Source organism: Trichomycterus rosablanca, unplaced genomic scaffold (assembly GCF_030014385.1).
Source record: "Trichomycterus rosablanca isolate fTriRos1 unplaced genomic scaffold, fTriRos1.hap1 scaffold_99, whole genome shotgun sequence".
In the NCBI taxonomy this organism is placed as follows: domain Eukaryota; kingdom Metazoa; phylum Chordata; class Actinopteri; order Siluriformes; family Trichomycteridae; genus Trichomycterus; species Trichomycterus rosablanca.
The window spans coordinates 213,237-233,931 of NW_026947263.1; positions in this window are offsets into that span (position 1 = coordinate 213,237).

Below are 20,695 nucleotides of genomic sequence, written 5' to 3' on the forward strand. Positions count from 1 at the left end.
AGGGTAGAGTGCACGACTTGTGGGCCTCTGAAGCAACTGCAAAAAGACAGAGATGTGATGGAAATGATAATAATAGAGATTGAGGATTTGGAAAGCCAGATACAAAAGTCTGATAAAGACACAGGACAGAGTCAAGGCACACTGGACATCATCGATGAGACCAAGATTGATAGGGTAGAGCACTCGGACTACTGGGGTCAATGGCAGCTGCAGAAAGAGAAAGATATGATGGGTCAGTGGAAACCTGAAATCATCAATGACACTAGGATTAACTGGGTAGAGAGCACGACTTGTGGGCTTCCAAAGCAACTGCAAAAAGACAGAGATATGATGGAAACTGAGGACATGGAAAACACGATACAGGACTATAATGAAAACATAGGTCAGGGTCTGTGCACAGTGGAAACCATTGATGAGACAGAGATAAACTGGGGAGAGCACATGACTTGTGGGCCTCCGAAGCAGCAGAACAAGAACAGAATGATGAAAATGATGAGGAAAGAGAATAAGGATTTGGTAAGAAAGATCCAAGAGCTTGAGAATGAAAAAGAGGAATTAGAAGAGCTGATGAGCATTGAGAGGAAGAGGGACAAGGCTGTGAGAAAAACTCTGAGAAAGGGGATGGACCCAGCTATTAAAGAAGCTGAAAAAGAGGAAGAGAAGAAGCAGCGTGATCAGGTCCTGCTAATCAAGTCATTAAGGCTAAAGATTGAGAAGCTCACGGCTCGTCACAGTCCAGACCCAAAACCAGAGTCCCAGATGAAAATCACAAAGAAGCTGGGACCAGTCTGGACTCGGACGACAAAATAAAGGCAGAGAAGAAAAACCAAGAGCTGCTTAAACAGGTCAATGATCTCCAAGTGACCGCACAACTGTGTAAAGAAACGCAAAGCCAAACAGAAATGGAGAGTGAGACTGAGGGAGGAAATAGGAAGAAGTCGTGGTTCTCCAACCTAATCCGTAAAAAAGAGAAGAAATGGTCAGAGGAGAAAAAGAACCTGGAGCTAAACAGGGAGATGGAGAGATCCTATCTAGAGCTGCAGCTTCAAACTAATGAAGAGCTGCATGTCTCCATGATGGTGAATGAGAGAAAAACTAAAAAGTGGTGGAAGATAAGATGGTTCACCAAGAAGCTTTAAATTAAAAGAAATGTTTCTCCACATATTGGGAGACGTGGAGCTAAAAAATTGGCAACAATTCTGCACAAAAGTGGTGAAGTGGTCACAACACTGTGCAAAAGTGCTCGGGGAAACAGTCATGTGCAACAATTGTGTGCAAAAAAAATTAAATATTGACCCCCAGAGCACAAAGTAGTGGAGTGGTCACTCTGCTATTGGCCACAGAGCACAAAAATAATTAAAATGTTGAGTACAAAGATAAAATTTGGTCGCCATAGTGGCGGGGTGGTGGAGTGGTCACATTGACCCGGGACCTAAATTATTTAAAACATCCATTTTACCACAACTGGGTACAGAAAAAAATAAATATAGTGGTGGAGTGGTCACTTTGCTCTGGCCAAAAAAAGAAACTAAACAAAACATAAATATAAAATATTAAAATATTGCACTTTATATATATATATATATATTGGCCCCGAGAGCAAAAATGTTGTGAGCAAAGATAAATATCGGTCGCCATAGTGGCGGGGTGGTGGAGTGGTCACACTGACCCGGGACCTAAATGATTAAAAACATAAATTAACAACAATCATCAATTTGTGACAACAGTGTGCAGAATAAAAGACTATAAATATTGTTTCATTTTAATTTATTTAAATGATTCTCCAGGTCACCTGAGGGGGATGGAGGTTCCTGTCGAGTCTGGTTCCTCTCAAAGTTCCTTCCTGTAATTTTAGGAGAGTTTTTCTTTGTCACTGTCGCCCTCGGCAGATCAACAGGGGTGGTGGAGATATCCCACTGACCTGAAATAAATAAATACTTTATTTAGTAATCGAGTGTATAAACAGTACTGGTCCCCATAGTGGGTGGCGGGGGTTTGGTCACATTGATAAAACTGTAACCACACTGTAGACTGTAGACACAGTAGGACCAGTTTGGTGTAGAAAGTCCAGTGACCTGCAGTGACCCTGATCCCTTCATTAAAACCTGGTTATGATTGAGGCATTAAAGAAAATGTTTTAATAAAATGTTAAAAATGCATCGACTTCGTGTTGTGGATTTTTTACAGACTGTGTGTGTGTGTGTGTGTGTGTGTGTGTGTGTGTGTGTTTGTGTTTGTGTGATGTAAATATGAACCCTATTCCTTCACACACACATTAATTCCTTACACGTCCAGTACACAAGTGAAACAAGTGGTGTATACAGTACCTGAAGTCCATACTTGAGTAAAAGTATCTTTTAAATTTACTCTGATAGAAGTAAAAGTCACCTGTTAGAAGATTACTTGAGTAAAAGTCTAAAAGGATCTGATATTTAATGTACTTAAGTATCAAAAGTGATTTTCTGATATAAAATGTACTTAAATATTAAAAGTGATTTTCTGATATAAAATGTACTTAAATATTAAAAGTGATTTTCTGATATAAAATGTACTTAAATATTAAAAGTGATTTTCTGATATAAAATGTACTTAAATATTAAAAGTGATTTTCTGATATTAAATGTACTTAAATATTAAAAGTGATTTTCTGATATAAAATGTACTTAAATATTAAAAGTGATTTTCTGATATTAAATGTACTTAAAGATTAAAAGTAGAAGTAAAAGTAAATGCTGTTAGTACAAACGGATTCGGTTATTTTAAAAAAATATAAAGATTGTTCTTTTAAGCCTGAAAACCACCTTAACAATCCACCTATTTTCTTCCTTCCATCTGAACATGATTTGTGCCCATTCATGATTATAATCAGCTATTAAATCATGCCATTATTTAGTTTTTATTTTTACCTTATTACTAGCCCTGTTCACACTTGTTTAAGAATGTGTTGTAGGCTTAAAATTCATGTTTTAGTTTGTTTTATTAGGATTTTAACGTCATGTTTTACACTGTGGTTACATTCATGACAGAAACGGTAGTTACTCATCACACAAGGTTCATCAGTTCACAAGGTTATATCGAACACAGTCATGGACAATTTTGTATCTCCAATTCACCTCACTTGCACGTCTTTGGACTGTGGGAGGAAACCGGAGCTCCCGGAGGAAACCCACGCAAACACGGGGAGTAAAATGCATGTAAGATAAGATAAAATAGCCTTTTATTATCCCACGGGGCAAATTTGCAGTGTTACAGCAGCTTTCAAGGATATAAAAATAAAAAATACAAAGTGTGTACACATATGTACACATATATTAAAAAGTAGAAAAGTAAGAATATGTAAATATAAACAGTATTTTTAAGAAAGTTAACCAAATATTGCACAGGTATTAAAATTTATTGCAGATAGTACAGTCGGTACAGCAGGTATTGCACATATTTTAAGAAGTTATTGCACTTCAGAGAATATTAAAAACCATGTGAATTATTGTGATAGAAATGATTATCTGCGTTTGGGGCGGTGCTGGTTGTATAGCCTGACAGCAGAAGGTAGAAAGGAGCTGCGGTATCTGTCGCTGAAGGAGCTGCCCAGTGCTGCCACAGTCTCATGCAGTGGGGGATCGGTGTTCTCCATTAAAGATGAAAGCTTGACCATCATCCTTCTCTCCTCCACTGCTTCCACTAAGTCCAGGGTGCAGCCCAGGACAGAACTCGCCTTTCTGATCAGTTTGTCCAGTTTCTTCCTGTCTGCTGCTGTCATGATGCTGCCCCAGCAGATAACACCATAGAAAATGGCTGATGCCACCACCGAGTCATAAAAAGAGCTGAGAAGGGCCCCCTGCATTCCAAAAGACCGGAGTTAAGATAGGAGTTAACGATCTCCATATTCCGTCCCTGGATGCTCACCGGTTTCAGTGGATGTGGTTTAGACCTACAAAAGTCCACCAGCAGCTTTTTTGTCTTGCTGGTGTTGATCTCGAGGTAATTCTGTCCACACCAGTCTACAAAGTTCTTGGTGAGTTCCCTATACTCGCTGTCTTCTCCATCCAGGATGTAGCCAACAACAGCCGAGTCATCGGAGAACCTCTAAAGGTGACAGGTTGTTGTATTGTAGGTGAAGTCCGAGGTGTAGAGGGTGAAGAGGAATGGGGCCAGGACTGTCCCTTGTGGAGCACCAGTGCTGCAGAGGATTGTGTCCGAAACGCAGTCCTTAAGCTGCACATACTGTGGTCTGTTTGTTAAATAGTCCATTGTCCATGTGGTGAGTTGATGATCCACCGCAGCACTCTCCATCTTGTTCCTCAGTATAGTGGGCCTGATGGTGTTGAATGCACTAGATAGGTCGAAGAACATGATCCTCACAGTGCTTCCTGCCCTGTCGACATGAGAGAGGGATCTTCGAAGAAGTAGATGATTGGATCATCCACCCCAATGCCTGGCTGGTAGGCAAACTGTAACAGATTAATCACTGGTTTAACCAGTGGGCGGAGATAGTCCAGAACAAGTCGCTCCATGTCCTTCATCAGATGAGAGGTCAGTGCCACTGGTCTATATCCATTTAACTCAATGGGATGTGCAGTCTTGTTTCAGGCTTAGGTTAAAGATGACCTGGACTATCCCACACAGCTGGTCTGCACAGTGTCTCAGAAGCCCGGGGTGGATGCCATCAGGGCCTGCAGCCTTCCTCACCTTCATTTTCCTCAGTTCCCTCCTCACTTGATCTCTGGTGAACGATAGAGAGCAGGCTTGGGTGCTGGGTGTTGAAAGTGGAGGTGTAAAGCATCAAACTGTGGTGGGTGAAGGTTGCAGTGAAGATGGACAAAGGAGTTGGGAGTTGGGTGTTGTATGTGTATGTATTGAAATGAAGTTGACCAGACGAAACATAAAATATTTTGGGTTTATATAAGATGAAATAAGAGTCGATGTAAATGTAAGAAACACTGCGTTTGCATTTTTTATACTGTCCCAATTTTTTTGGAGCTAGAAATATTGGTAACAATACTTTCACAACATGCAAATCAGTAATAAGCTAGTTTTTTTTTAAGCTATACTGGGAGTGACCACCCCTCCCATAACCCCAGACCACACCTCACACCACACCCTCCACCCTCACACACAAACGCTGGGATTTTAAGAATAAAAAATAGTCTATTAAAGCAATATTGTGACTCTTGGTCTTCACTAGAGTCGATTAGCTGAGACATTTTACATTAACATTTACATTTTCAGCATTAAGCAGACGCTCTTATCCAAAGCGACTTACACAATGAGCTGAACATGATGAGCAATTGAGGGTTAAGGGCCTTGCTCAGGGACCCAACAGTGGCAACTTGGTGGTGGCGGGGCTTGAACCGGCAACCTTCTGTTTACTAGTCCAGTACCTTAACCACTGAGCTATCACTGGCCCCAACTATATAGTGCTACATTTGTAGAACCGCTCAGCTGGTGCAGTTATTTGCTGGGTTTGTATATTTTATAATTATTTAAAATTGTTTTTCTTTTAAATTAATACATTTGATGATGAACTCTATCTATGTATTTTCAGACATGTTGACTAATGACACTGTGTGGTTTTATGTCATTTGACCTGTCGGCTATTTAGATATTTTCAATTTTTTGTTTTATAAAATTGACTAAAGTTGTACAATAAACTATTTGTTGCCTTTTACTGGTTATGTAAGTAAAACTTTTTCAGTGCTAACAAACTTTGGTTGGACTATTATTGATTTATTGATTTATTAGGATTTTAACGTCATGTTTTACACTGTGGTTACATTCATGACAGGAACGGTAGTTACTGGTTACCCATGATCCATCATTTCACAAGGTTATATCGAACACAGTCATGGACAATTTTGTATCTCCGGTTCACCTCACTTGCACGTCTTTGGACTGTGGGAGGAAACCGGAGCTCCCGGAGGAAACCCACACAGGCACGGGGAGAACATGCAAACTCCACACAGAAAGGACCCGGATTGCTTCACCTAGGGGTCGAACCCAGGACCTTCTTGCTATGAGGCGACAGCGCTACCCAGCCACCGTAAAAATATTTCTTGTTCAGAACATTATCAAAATCTCAAATCTCTTTATTCTTTATCATTATATATTAGGATCTATTTTATAACACTCCACGTTATCATGGCGTTCAGGCTTTCCTTTAAATTCCCATTGTAACTTGGAATGAATAATCTTGTTGTACTGGGTACAAATTCATCATCAAGCTTTAACACTAACACTTTCCTTACTGACCTTAACTGCAGTAGATTTGTTTACAAGTTGATCATAAAAAATCTTCAGTGTCTATCAGGAATTTGGATTCTATTTCTTTTTGTGTTAAAAGAAAAATAAAGCATGTACATTCCATCACTGACGTAAACCTTGTAGTGATGTGTGAATGTGTGAGTTTGCTAAAACACTAATGTAATCTAATGTAACTTTGTTTTGATTAATAAACGAAATAACACAATGTAATTTTTTATTTTTACTATATCTTTATATATATACTGTATATATATATCTTTATGCATTTACCCCCCTTATTCTCCCTTTTATGAATACATTTACATTTTCATTTTCAGCATTTAGCATTCGCTCTTATCCAGAGCGACTTACAGAAGTGCTTCCAAAGTGAACATTTCATTTCTCAAGTTTAGGTAAACAACAGTCGAAGAACACAAATCTGCTAAAACCTGTTAGAACCAAAGTTATTTTTATTTTTATTTTTTTATTTTTTTGGAAATGGAAAAGGATGGAACAAGATGTTAGTAAATAAGTACAAGTCAGCTTAAGTGCTTCATAAAAAGGTGGGTTTTTAATCGCTTTTTAAAGACAGCAAGAGACTCAGATGTTCGGACAGACAGAGGAAGTTCATTCCACCACTTGGGCGCTAGAACAGAGAAGAGCCTTGATGCTTGTCTTCCTTTAGTCCTGGATGGAGGCTCAAGTCGAGCGAGACTGGTGGCTCGGAGGTTGCGTGGTACAGAGCGGGGTTTGATTAGACCACGAAGGTAGCTTGGGGCTGGTCCATTTTTGGCTTTGTAGGCGAGCATCAGTGTTTTAAACTGAATGCGTGCAGCTACAGGAAGCCGGTGAAGAGAACGCAGCAGTGGGGTGATGTGGCAGCAGTGGGGTGATAATGTGGCAGCAGTGGGGTGATGTGGCAGTGTTTAGGTTGGTTAAAAACCAGATGGGCAGCTGCATTTTGAATGAGCTGTAAGGGTTTAATAGTTGACATGGGAGCTCCTGCCAGAAGGGAGTTGCAGTAGTCCAACCGTGAGATTACAAGTGATTGCACCAGAATCTGGGTAGCGTCCCTGGAGAGAAATGGTCGAATCTTCCTGATGTTGTACAGGAGGAACCGACACGCTCTTGTCATGTTGGCTATATAAGGAGAGAAGGTCAGCTGGTTATCCAGGACAGCACCAAGACTTCTTACCTTATCAGATGGTCTGATCTGGGAGTCATCCAGAGAGATGACTAGGTCCTGGGTTGGAGACTGATCTCCAGGAATAAGCAACACCTCTGTCTTGCTGGGATTGAGTTTTAGATGATGAGCTGACATCCATTGTGAGATATCTCGCAGACATGCTGAGATGTGAGCTGAGACTTGTGTGTCTGAAGGAGGAAATGACAGAACGAGCTGAGTGTCATCTGCATAGGAGTGGTAGGAGAAGCCATGGGAGGCTATGACCTTACTCAGAGAGCAGGTGTAGATAGAGAAAAGAAGTGGGCCAAGTACAGAGCCCTGAGGAACACCAGTTGAGAGAGTGCATGGGGGAGATATGGATCCCCTCCATGACACTTGGTAGGAGCACCCTTCGAGGTAGGAGGCCATCCATTGCCATGCTGAACCTGTTACACCAAGGTTTGAGAGTGTGGACAAGAGAATGCTGTGATTCACGGTGTCGAAGGCTGCAGAGAGGTCAAGAAGAATAAGGACAGATGACAGTTTGGCTGCTTTGGCTGCATGAAGCTTCTCAGTAACAGCTACAAGTGCTGTTTCCGTAGAATGCGCTGCCTTGAAGCCAGACTGGTACGGATCGTGGAGGTCATTCTGAGTGAGAAAGGCAGATAGTTGGTTATAGACAGAACGTTCAAGAATTTTGGATAGAAAAGAGAGGAGTGAGACAGGTCTGTAGTTGTTGATGTCTGTAGTGTCTAGTGTAGGTTTCTTAAGAAGGGGAATGACCTGAGCCTTCTTAAATGCAGTAGGGACAACACCTGATGTCAGGGAGTTGTTGATGATGGGTGTGATGAAGGGGATTAGGTCCTGTGAGATGTCTTTGAGGATGGTGGATGGTATAGGGTTGAGTGCGCATGTAGTGGGATTGCTGGATGAGAGGAGCTGTGTAACCTCATCCATGGTGAGTGGGGTGAGTCTGGTGAGTGTGTTGGTGGGTTGAGGGTCAGTTGAAAGTGGGTCAGTCGGAGAGAAGGATTGATTGATTTTGTCGATCTTGTCCTGAAAGAATGTAGAAAAGTCAGTAGCAGTGAGAGAGGCAGAAGGGGGAGGAGGAGGAGGGTTTAGAAGAGAGGAAAAGATAGCATGAAGCTTACGTGGGTCAGCAGCAGATTGTTCAAGCTTGGCTTTGTAAAAAGATGTTTTTGCAGCAGTCACGTCGGATGAGAACCTGGACAGCAGATCGTGGTAGGAGTGGAGATCAACACTGAGCTTAGATTTCCTCCACTTTCTCTCAGCTGCCCTTAAATCTCTTCTGCTGTTGCGCAATGCATCTGAAAGCCAAGGAGCAGGGTGAGAAGGTTTTCCTCGTTTGAGGGTAAGAGGACAGAGCTGATCGAGGGATGTTGAAAGAGAAGAGAGTAGAGTATTAGTTGCAGAGTTGAGTGGAAGGGTAGCAAGCATGTCAGGGTTAGGTAGTGAAGTTAGGATGTTGGAGATCAGCAGGGAGGAAGATAAAGAGTGAAGATTGGGGCGTGTTGTAAGGGTGAAAGTGTGGTTGGAAGTAGGAAGAGTTGGGAGACAGAGAGAGAAGGACACAAAGTGATGGTCAGAGAGGTGAAGTGAGGTGACGGTGAGGTCCAGAACAGAAGCTGGACGGCTGAAGACCAGGTCCAGAAGATTGCCTCCTTTGTGTGTCGGAGGGCTGTGGTTAAAGAGGAGGTCGAAAGATGAAAGAAGAGGAAGAAGACAGGAGGACTGAAGTTTGTCTGTAGGGAGATTAAAGTCACCAAGGAGAGTCAGAGGAGTTCCATCTGAAGGGAAGAAACTCAGAAGAATGTCCAGCTCTTCTATGAAGTCTCCCAGTGCGCCAGGTGGTCTGTAAATGACAATGATATGAAGAGTAATTGGAAAAGTAACAGTAATAGCATGAAGTTCAAAAGATGAAATGTTAAGGTGAGAAACATTCACAGTAGTGAATTGCCATTTCCTGGTCAAGAGCAAACCTGTACCACCACCCCTACCAGATCCTCTCGGTGTATGAGAGAAGGTGTAGGCAGAGGATAAGGCTGCTGGTGTTGCTGAGTTCTCGGTGGTGATCCATGTCTCAGTCAGTGCCAGGAAGTCAAGGCTGTGAGAAAGTGCAAAAGCTGAGATGAAGTCAGCTTTTTGGACGGCTGATTGACAGTTCCAGACCCCACCTACCACCACTGTTTGAGTCTGTTGCAACAGTTGGGGGTAGATGAGGTTGCTGGCGTTGCTGTTCCTGTAATGTGACTTCTGATGTCTGCGGGGTCTGTGAGATATAAGCACAGGAATGATTGAGTAGCACATGCTGAGAAAAGTTTGATAGATTAAACAATGTCAGAGACTGATAGTACTTACCCAAAGTTAGTTTAGTTTAGTAAAAAAAAAGTTAGATAGATTAAACAATCCAGACAGACATTAAAACCTAGTGATAGAGAAGACCAGCGAGATTTAATTTTATACTAAGCTTAGCCCTGCCCCTCAATTCACAACTAGGCCTCTAACCATAAGACACCTGAAACCACTTTAACCAATCAGCAAAACACAGATTAATGCAGCCACAGACTAGCTTAGTTTTTTACAAATAGTTAAATTCTAGCACAGTTAAGCAAGTTAATAATCAAAGTTGCAAAGATAGATTCTAAAACAAGTTATTCTAAAACAAGTTACAGCAAAGAATATACTTCAACCAGTAGCCTACCTTACCCAGGAATACAAATGAACACAATGGAAGTTACAAGCACTGATACATAATACAAATACATAATAAGTTCCACTTTCTGAATGCAATTCAAAATGAATGTTTGATAAGTTAAAGATAATACGTGATTAAAAGTGTGTATTTATTGCTTTATTTTAAGAAATATGCATTTCTGTATCTACCACCCCAGCAGTTCCTGTGTATCCACCAGGGGGAGCCACCCTACAGTCTGAACAACACTTGTGGAGCTCAATGCTGTTTAAGTTCTTTATAAGACGTGCAGGAATATGTGGAACCCTTGGTGTGCGACCACTTTTCAGACAGGAGAGTGGGGGGCATTATGGGTAGTTAGATTCACAGATTTTTCTATTTAAAAGAAATAGCAGGAGCACTAAAATGAACGTGGGAGATTTTCCTATTATCACTTGGGCATCAGGATCTCCTCAATTCCAGGTTCTGATGTGCTTTATTAGATCTTATTTAATATTGCTAATTAAAATTCTGATCCCCTGATTTATTTGTTGCATGAAACAGTGTTTGAAAGGTATCGAGCCCTGACACATATTAAAACCTCATCAGAAATAACACAAATGAGGGGAATATTAATAAAGAGAATGATGAGCTGATTTCTCCCACAGTTTAAACATGAGGAAGCAGAAGCAGCTGCACAAACAAGATCATAAACAAATCAGTGCAGAATATTTCTGGAGTAAAGATAATCTAATATATTTATAGTGAGATGTGCTTCATACTGAACCAGGAGTTTATATGATGTCTTAAACACACTTGACTGTATTTTGTAAAGTAAATTAATAATAAAAAGCATTAAAGTAAACGCATGAGCTTTATAAGGTCTGTTCCTTTAATATATAATGAAAGTGAAGGTGAGTGCGTGTGGGCGGGGCGCGGGAGGGAGGGGGCGGGGCCAACGCGAGTGACGTCTTATAACCAAGTACGTCACGATGCGGACCGGTTGGTATTGTGACGTCACTGGAGAGAGAGTATAAATACAGGTGCTTCACTTCAGCAGGTCAGAGCTCGGTGTGAGATTCTACTCAGCGCTTCTACTGCAGCTAATACAGGTGACGGGACCAACAGGACCGGGTACGAGCGCACTGGAAATCATGGAGCCTGACTGGGGAGAGCACCTGAACCACTGGGCTCAAAAGCAGCTGAGAAAAGAGAGGGATGTGATGGACATGATTGTTATTGAGATTGAGGAACTGGAAAGCCAGATGCAGGAGACTGGTGAAGATAGAGGACAGGGTCAGTGCATCCAGACTGACAGGGGAGAGAACCTTGAAAATTGGCCAAAAGAAATTGAGGACATGGAAAACACCATGCAAGTGTTTAATAAGGACATAGGGCAGGGTCAGTGCACACTGGACATCATAGATGAGTCCAAGATTAACTGGGATGAGAACACGACTTGTGGGCTAATGACAGAAAAAATAGAGGATATGGAAAAAAAGATACAGGACTATAATGAAGACATAGGACAGGGACTGTGCACAGTGGACATCATTGATGAGTCCAAGATAAACTGGGGAGAGCACATGACTTGTGGGCCTCTGAAGCAGCAGAACAAGCGCAGACTGATAAATATGATGAGGAACGAGAATAAGGATTTGGCCAGAAAGATCCAAGAGCTTGAAACTGAAAAAGAGGAATTAGAAGAGCTGATGGGCATTGAGAGGAAGAGGGACAAGGCTATGAGAAAAACCCTGAGAAAGGGGATGGACCCAGCTATTAAAGAAGCTGAGAAAGAGGAAGAGAAGAAGCAGCGTTATCAGTTCCTGCTAATCAAATCATTAAGATCAAAGATTGAGAAGCTCACAGCTCGTCACAGTCCAGACCCAAAACCAGAGTCCCAGATAAAAATGACAAAGAAGCTGGGACCAGTCTGGACTTGGATGGTGGGTGAAAAAATAAAAGCAGAAAAGAAAAACCAAGAGCTGCTTCAACAAATCAATGATCCCCAAGTGACCGCACAACTACAAAAAGAAAAGCAAGGCCAGACAGAAACGAAGAATGAGACTGAGGGAGGGAATAGAAACAAGTCGTGGTTCTCCAACCTAATCCGCAGAAAAGAGAGGAAATGGTCAGAGAAGAAAAAGAACCTGGAGCTAAACAGGGAGATGGAGAGATCCTATCTAGAGCTGCAGCTTCAAACTAATGAAGAGCTGCATGTCTCCATGATGATGAACCAGGCTGCTCTGAAGCAGAAGATGCTCCAGGAGCTGAAACAAAAACAGCTAAGGAACATGAGTGAGACAGAAATGAAAGAAAGAAAGAAGCAGGAGGAGAAAGAGTGGAAGGAAATAGAGAAGGAGTGTAAGAAAGCAGAGAAAAAGAAGGAGGCTCAGAATGAGAGGAAAAATAAAAAGTGGTGGAAGATAAGATGGTTCACCAAGAAGCTTTAAATTAAAAGAAATGTTGCTCCACATATTGGGAAACGTGGAGCTAAAAAATTTGCAACAATTCTGCACAAAAGTGATGAAGTGGTCACAACACTGTGCAAAAGTGCTCGGGGAAACATTCATGTGCAACAATTGTGTGCAAAAAAATTTTAATATTGACCCCCAGAGCACAAAGTAGTGGAGTGGTCACTCTGCTATTGGCCACAGAGCACAAAAATAATTAAAATGTTGTGTACAAAGATAAAATTTGGTCGCCATAGTGGCGGGGTGGTGGAGAGGTCACATTGACCCGGGACCTAAATTATTAAAAACATAAAGTAACAACAATCATCAGTTTGTGACAACAGTGTGCAGAATAAAAGACTATAAATATTGTTTCATTTTAATTTATTTAAATGCTTCTCCAGGCCACCTGAGGAGGATGGAGGTTCCTGTCGAGTCTGGTTCCTCTCAAAGTTCCTTCCTGTAATTTTAGGAGAGTTTTTCTCTGTCACTGTCGCCCTCGGCAGATCAACAGGGGTGGTGGAGAAATCCCACTGACCTGAAATAAATAAATCGAGTGTATAAACAGTACTGGTCCCAATAGTGGGGGGTGGAGGAGTGGTCACATTGACCCGGGACAGTAAAAACACAAAATATAACCTTAATAAGGTTGTAACCACACTCGATGCTAAAAGCTTTATAATAATAATAAAATGATTCTAACTGTGTTGAAACAGTTTCCAGCGTGATTGTTCACACAGGGACGTCCATGTAGACACAGTAGGACCAGTTTGGTGTAGAAAGTCCAGTGACCTGCAGTGACCCTGATCCCTTCATTAAACCTTGTTATGATTGAGGCATTAAAGAAAATGTTTTAATAAAATGTTAAAAATGCATCGACTTCGTGTTGTGGATTTTTTACAGACTGCATGTGTGTGTGTGTGTGTGTGTGTGTGTGTATGATGTAGATATGAACCCTATTCCTTCACACACACATAAATTCCTTACACGTCCAGTACACCAGTGAAACACTGTACACACACACACATGTACAACAGCTACACAAGCATCGAAACTGGACCACAGAGCGATGGAAGTAGGTGGCCTGGTCTGATGGATCAGGTTTTCTTTTATACATCACGTGGATGGTCGAGTGTGTGTGGTCGCTTACCTTGATGTTAGAAGCAGAAAAAATGGGCGAGTGTAAGAATCTGAGTGAGTTTGACGAGGGACAAATTGTGATGGCTAGACGACTGGGTCAGAGCATCTCCAAGACTGCAGCTCTTGTGGGGTGTTGCCGGTCTGCAGTGGTCCGTATCTATCAAAAGTGGTCCAAGGAAGGTCCAAGGTTCACTGGTGCACTTGGGGGCTGACAGACGAGCTACTGTAGCTCAAACTGCTGAATAAGTTCATGCTGGTTCTGATAGAAAGGTGTAAGATTCCATGACTTGATGGGTCAGGGCTGTTTTGCCAGCAAAAAAAGGGACCAACACAATATTAAGACTTGGGCTGTAAATGATGATATTTCTCAAGTCCATAAAAACCAGAATCAGAATATTTTATTGATCCCAGAGGGAAATTGCAGTTTTTTACAGTAGCACCCATTTATGTTAAAAGAATAAACACTCTACTTGCTTAAAACAAAGAAAAAAGAAGAAAAATTGAAAGTTAAAAAGTTATATACACACAATTAAATAGTTTAAATGCTTACGTTATTATTATTGCACATATGAAAATGAATAAAACTGAATATTGCACGTATGAAAACTGAATATTGCACAGATAAACCATAGTGTCACACATTAAGGGAGGAATTATAGAGTTTGATGGCCACAGGTAGAAAAGACTTCCTGTGGCGCTCTGTGGTGCATTTTGGGAGAATGAGTCTTGCACTGAATGTGCTCCTGTGTCTCATCACTGTGTTATAAAGTGGTTGGGAGCCATTGTTCATGATAACCTGCAGCTTAGACAGCGTCCTCCTCTCCGACACTGTCTTCAGAGAGTCCAGCTCCACACCAACAACATCACCGGCCTTGCGGATCAATTTGTCGAGTCTGTTGGCATCTGCCACCCTCAGCCTGCTTCCCCAGCATGCAACAGCATAGAGGATAGCACTCGCTACCACAGACTCATAGAAGATCTTGAGCATAGTCCGGCAGATGTTGAAGGACCTCAGGCGCCTCAAAAAATAAAGCCGACTTTGGCCCTTCCTGTATAGGGCATCAGTGTTCTTGCAAAAATGCAAGTACAAAGAAGAGAACAGATTGAGGAAACAACCAATAGCAGATCTGTTGCTGCACAAGTTTGTGTTAGTCGTCCTCTAGTCCTTCATCAGTGCAAAAAATGATTTTTATTCATAACTTTAATAGCATTGAAAGTATTCAGCATATTAGTAACTTCAATAGCTTTTAAAATATTCATCAAATTTCTCCACATTGTATTTTATTGAGTGTAACCCACATTACATACTACAACTCTTAAACTGACACTTTTACCCTTTATTACATAATAAAAAACTGTTTTTTTTTATTAATAACTTCAATAGCTTTTAAAATATGCATCAAATTACTGCAAAACAAGTTGTATTTTATCAAGTCAGTCAGAGTCAGAGTCAGAGAGAGTCAGAGAGGTTTTATTGTCATTTCAGCTACATACAAGTACATATTGAAACGAAACAGCGTTCCTCTAGGATCACGGTGTAACACGGTACAAAAAGTGCAAGACAATACAAAACACTGTAAATACAACAATAAATAAAAAAAATCCTATAATAAATAACTACAAAAGATATTCCTAATTATCCCTAATCTAAACAAGTAATTAGAAGACAGGACTAAAGACAAGTGTTAGTACATGATGGTGAATAGATGGTACAATGGTTCATGAGGTAGTGACATGTTGTACATTAGCAGCGTAAAATTGGCAATGCCGATAAGGTGCCTAAAAAGTAAATAAGGTGCAAAAATACAAGTAAGGTGCAGAAATTACTTGTGCAGTTCCAGGAGGTGTGCAAAAAATGCAAGTAACATAGTCAATACAGTTCAGTGTGTGGCAGCAGAAAATTTCCGGAGGAAATTGTTATAGTACTGAATTGAGGAGTCTGATTGCCTGAGGGATAAAACTGTTACACAGTCTGGTTGTGTTAGTCCGGATGCTGCGGTATCGTCTCCCAGACGGGAGCAGAGTAAAAAGTCCATGTGATGGATGGGTTGGATCGTCCACTATGCTGAGAGCTTTGCGGATGCAGCGGGTGTTAAAAATGTCCGTGAGAGATGGAAGAGCGACCCCGATGATCTTTTCAGCTGTCCTCACTACTCGCTGGAGAGTCCTGCGGTCCGACGCAGTACAATTTCCGAACCAGACAGTGATGCAGCCGCTCAGGATGCTCTCGATTGTTCCTCTGTAGAACGTGGTGAGAATGGGGGGTAGCAGATGAGCTTTCCTCAGTCTTCTCAAAAAGTAGAGACGCTGCTGGGCTTTCTTGGTGATAGAACTGGTGTTGAGGGTCCAGGTGAGATTCTCTTCCAGATGAACACCGAGAAATTTGGTGCTCTTGACGATCTCAACAAATGAGCCGTCGATGTGCAGTGGGGAGTGGTCCCTTAGTGTCTTTCTAAAGTCAATGACCATCTCTTTGGTTTTATCCACGTTCAGAGACAGGTTGTTGACTTGGCACCAGTCCGTTAGATGTTGCATCTCCTCTCTGTACGCTGACTCATCGTTGTTGCTGATGAGTCCCACCACAGTTGTGTCGTCTGCAAACTTAACGATGGAATTCGAGCTGTGCATTGCTGTACAGTCGTGCGTAAGCAGAGTAAACAGCAGTGGACTGAGCACACAGCCTTGGGGAGCGCCGGTGCTCAGTGTGGTGGTGCTGGAGGTGTTCTTACCGATCCGGACGGACTGAGGTCTCTCAGTCAAGAAATCCAGGATCCAGTTGCAGAGAGAGGTGTTCAGGCCCAGCGTGCTCAGCTTTCCAATTAGATGCTGAGGAATGATGGTGTTGAATGCTGAGCTAAAGTCTATGAACAGCATCCTGACGTAAGTGTTCTTTCTGTCCAGGTGTGTAGAAGCCAGGTGAAGCGTAGTGGATATGGCGTCGTCCGTTGAGCGGTTAGGACGGTACGCAAACTGCAGTGGGTCCATGGTGGGAGGCAGTAGGGTCTTAATATGCCTCATGACTAGTTTCTCGAAGCACTTCATGATGATAGGCGTGAGTGCTACGGGACGATAGTCATTGAAGCATGACACAGATGACTTCTTTGGCACGGGTACGATGGTGGTCATCTTGAGGCACGTTGGAACGATGGCGCTGCTCAGGGAGATGTTGAAGATGTCAGTGAATACATCTGCCAGCTGTTCTGCACATCCTTTGTGTAACCCACATTACATACTACAACTCTTATACTGACACTTTTACCCAGTTTTACATAATAAAAAACATTGACGTAAACCTTTTAGTGATTGAGTTTGCTAAAACACTAATGTAATCACTTAACTTTGTTCTGGTTAGGAAATAGAGAAGGAGTGTAAGAAAGCAGAGAAAAAGAAGGAGGCTCAGAATGAGAGGAAAACTAAAAAGTGGTGGAAGATAAGATGGTTCACCAAGAAGCTTTAAATCAAAAGAAATGTTGCTCCACATATTGGAGCTAAAAAATTGGCAACAATTCTGCACAAAAGTGGTGAAGTGGTCACAAGGTTACCCTTTATTACATAATAAAAAAACATTCCATCACTGACGTAAACCTTTTAGTGATTGAGTTTGCTAAAACACTAATGTAATCAGATCTTAACTTTGTTTTGGTTGATAAACTAAATAACACAATATAATTTTTATCTGTACTATATCCTAAACAATAATGTTAAGTTTTACCACGTGTTAGTTACATTTTTGTATACATAATAAGTTCCACTTTCTGAATGCAATTCAAAATGAATGTTTGATAAATTAAAGATGATAATACGTGATTAAAATTGTGTATTTATTGCTTTATTTTAAGAAATATGCATTTCTGTATCTACCACCCCAGCAGTTCCTGTGTATCCACCAGGGGGAGCCACCCTACAGTCTGAACAACACTTGTGGAGCTCAATGCTGTTTAAGTTCTTTATAAGACATGCAGGAATATGTGGAACCCTTGGTGTGCGACCACTTTTCAGACAGGAGAGTGGGGGGCATTATGGGTAGTTAGATTCACAGATTTTCTATTTAAAAGAAATAGCAGGAGCACTAAAATGAACGTGGGAGATTTTCCTATTATCACTTGGGCATCAGGATCTCCTCAATTCCAGGTTCTGATGTGCTTTATTAGATCTTAATTAATATTGCTAATTGAAATTCTGATCCCCTGATTTATTTGTTGCATGAAACAGTGTTTGAAAGGTATCGAGCCCTGACACATATTAAAACCTCATCAGAAATAACACAAATGAGGAGAATATTAATGAAGAGAATGATGAGCTGATTTCTCCCACAGTTTAAACATGAGGAAGCAGAAGCAGCTGCACAAACAAGATCATAAACAAATCAGTCCAGAATATTTCTGGAGTAAAGATAATCTAATATATTTATAGTGAGATGTGCTTCATACTGAACCAGGAGTTTATATGATGTCTTAAACACACTTGACTGTATTAATAATAAAAAGCATTAAAGTAAACGCATGAGCTTTATAAGGTCTGTTCCTTTAATATATAATGAAAGTGAAGGTGAGTGCGTGTGGGCGGGGCGCGGGAGGGAGGGGGCGGGGCCAACGCGAGTGACGTCTTATAACCAAGTGACGTCACGATGCGGGCCGGTTGGTATTGTGACGTCACTGGAGAGAGAGTATAAATACAGGCGCTTCACTTCAGCAGGTCAGAGCTCGGTGTGAGATTCTACTCAGCGCTTCTACTGCAGCTAATACAGGTGACGGGACCAACAGGACCGGGTACGAGCGCACTGGAAATCATGGAGCCTGACTGGGGAGAGCACCTGAACCACTGGGCTCAAAAGCAGCTGAGAAAAGAGAGGGATGTGATGGACATGATTGTTATTGAGATTGAGGAACTGGAAAGCCAGATGCAGGAGACTGGTGAAGATAGAGGACAGGGTCAGTGCATCCAGACTGACAGGGGAGAGAACCTGGAAAATTGGCCAAAAGAAATTGAGGACATGGAAAACACCATGCAAGTGTTTAATAAGGACATAGGGCAGGGTCAGTGCACACTGGACATCATAGATGAGTCCAAGATTAACTGGGGTGAGAGCACGACTTGTGGGCTAATGTCAGAAAAAATAGAGGATATGGAAAACACGATACAGGACTATAATGAAGACATAGGACAGGGACTGTGCACAGTGGACATCATTGATGAGACCAAGATAAACTGGGGAGAGCACATGACTTGTGGGCCTCCGAAGCAGCAGAACAAGCGCAGACTGATAAAAATGATGAGGAACGAGAATAAGGATTTGGCCAGAAAGATCCAAGAGCTTGAAACTGAAAAAGAGGAATTAGAAGAGCTGATGGGCATTGAGAGGAAGAGGGACAAGGCTATGAGAAAAACCCTGAGAAAGGGGATGGACCCAGCTATTAAAGAAGCTGAGAAAGAGGAAGAGAAGAAGCAGCGTTATCAGTTCCTGCTAATTAAATCATTAAGATCAAAGATTGAGAAGCTCACCGCCTGTCACAGTCCAGACCCAAAACCAGAGTCCCAGATAAAAATGACAAAGAAGCTGGGACCAGTCTGGACTTGGATGGTGGGCGAAAAAATAAAAGCAGAAAAGAAAAACCAAGAGCTGCTTCAACAAATCAATGATCCCCAAGTGACCGCACAACTACAAAAAGAAAAGCAAGGCCAGACAGAAACGAAGAATGAGACTGAGGGAGGGAATAGAAACAAGTCGTGGTTCTCCAACCTAATCTGCAGAAAAGAGAGGAAATGGTCAGAGAAGAAAAAGAACCTGGAGCTAAACAGGGAGATGGAGAGATCCTATCTAGAGCTGCAGCTTCAAACTAATGAAGAGCTGCATGTCTCCATGATGTTGAACCAGGCTGCTCTGAAGCAGAAGATGCTCCAGGAGCTGAAACAAAAACAGCTAAGGAACATGAGTGAGACAGAAATGAAAGAAAGAAAGAAGCAGGAGGAGAAAGAGTGGAAGGAAATAGAGAAGGAGTGTAAGAAAGCAGAGAAAAAGAAGGAGGCTCAGAATGAGAGGAAAACTAAAAAGTGGTGGAAGATAAGATGGTTCACCAAGAAGCTTTAAATTAAAAGAAATGTTGCTCCACATATTGGGAGACGTGGAGCTAAAAAAATTGGCAACAATTCTGCACAAAAGTGGTGAAGTGGTCACAACACTGCAAAAGTGCTCGGGGAAACATTCATGTGCAACAATTGTGTGCAAAATAAATTCAATATTGGTCCCCAGAGCACAAAGTAGTGGAGTGGTCACTCTGCTATTGGCCACAGAGCACAAAAATAATTAAAATGTTGTGTACAAAGATAAAATTTGGTCGCCATAGTGGCGGGGTGGTGGAGTGGTCACATTGACCCGGGACGTAAATTATTAAAAACATAAATCTTACCACAATTGTGTACAAAAAAATGAAATATAGAGCACAAAGCGGTGGAGTGGTCACTTTGCTCTGGACAAAAAACAACAAAACATAAACCTATGACAATTGTGTGCAAAAAAAATTAATAAATATTGATCCCTGGAGCACAAAGCGGTGGAGTGGTCACTTTGCTCGGGGCCAAAAACAATTAAAAATATATCTAAACTTACATTTTTGAAAATGTTGTGTACAAAGATAAATATCGGTCGCCATAGTGGCGGGGTGGTGGAGTGGTCACACTGACCCGGGACCTAAATGATTAAAAACATAAATTAACAACAATCATCAATTTGTGACAACAGTGTGCAGAATAAAAGACTATAAATATTGTTTCATTTTAATTTATTTAAATGCTTCTCCAGGCCACCTGAGGAGGATGGAGGTTCCTGTCGAGTCTGGTTCCTCTCAAAGTTCCTTCCTGTAATTTTAGGAGAGTTTTTCTCTGCCACTGTCGCCCTCGGCAGATCAACAGGGGTGGTGGAGATATCCCACTGACCTGAAATAAATAAATCGAGTGTATAAACAGTACTGGTCCCCATAGTGGGGGGTGGAGGAGTGGTCACATTGACCC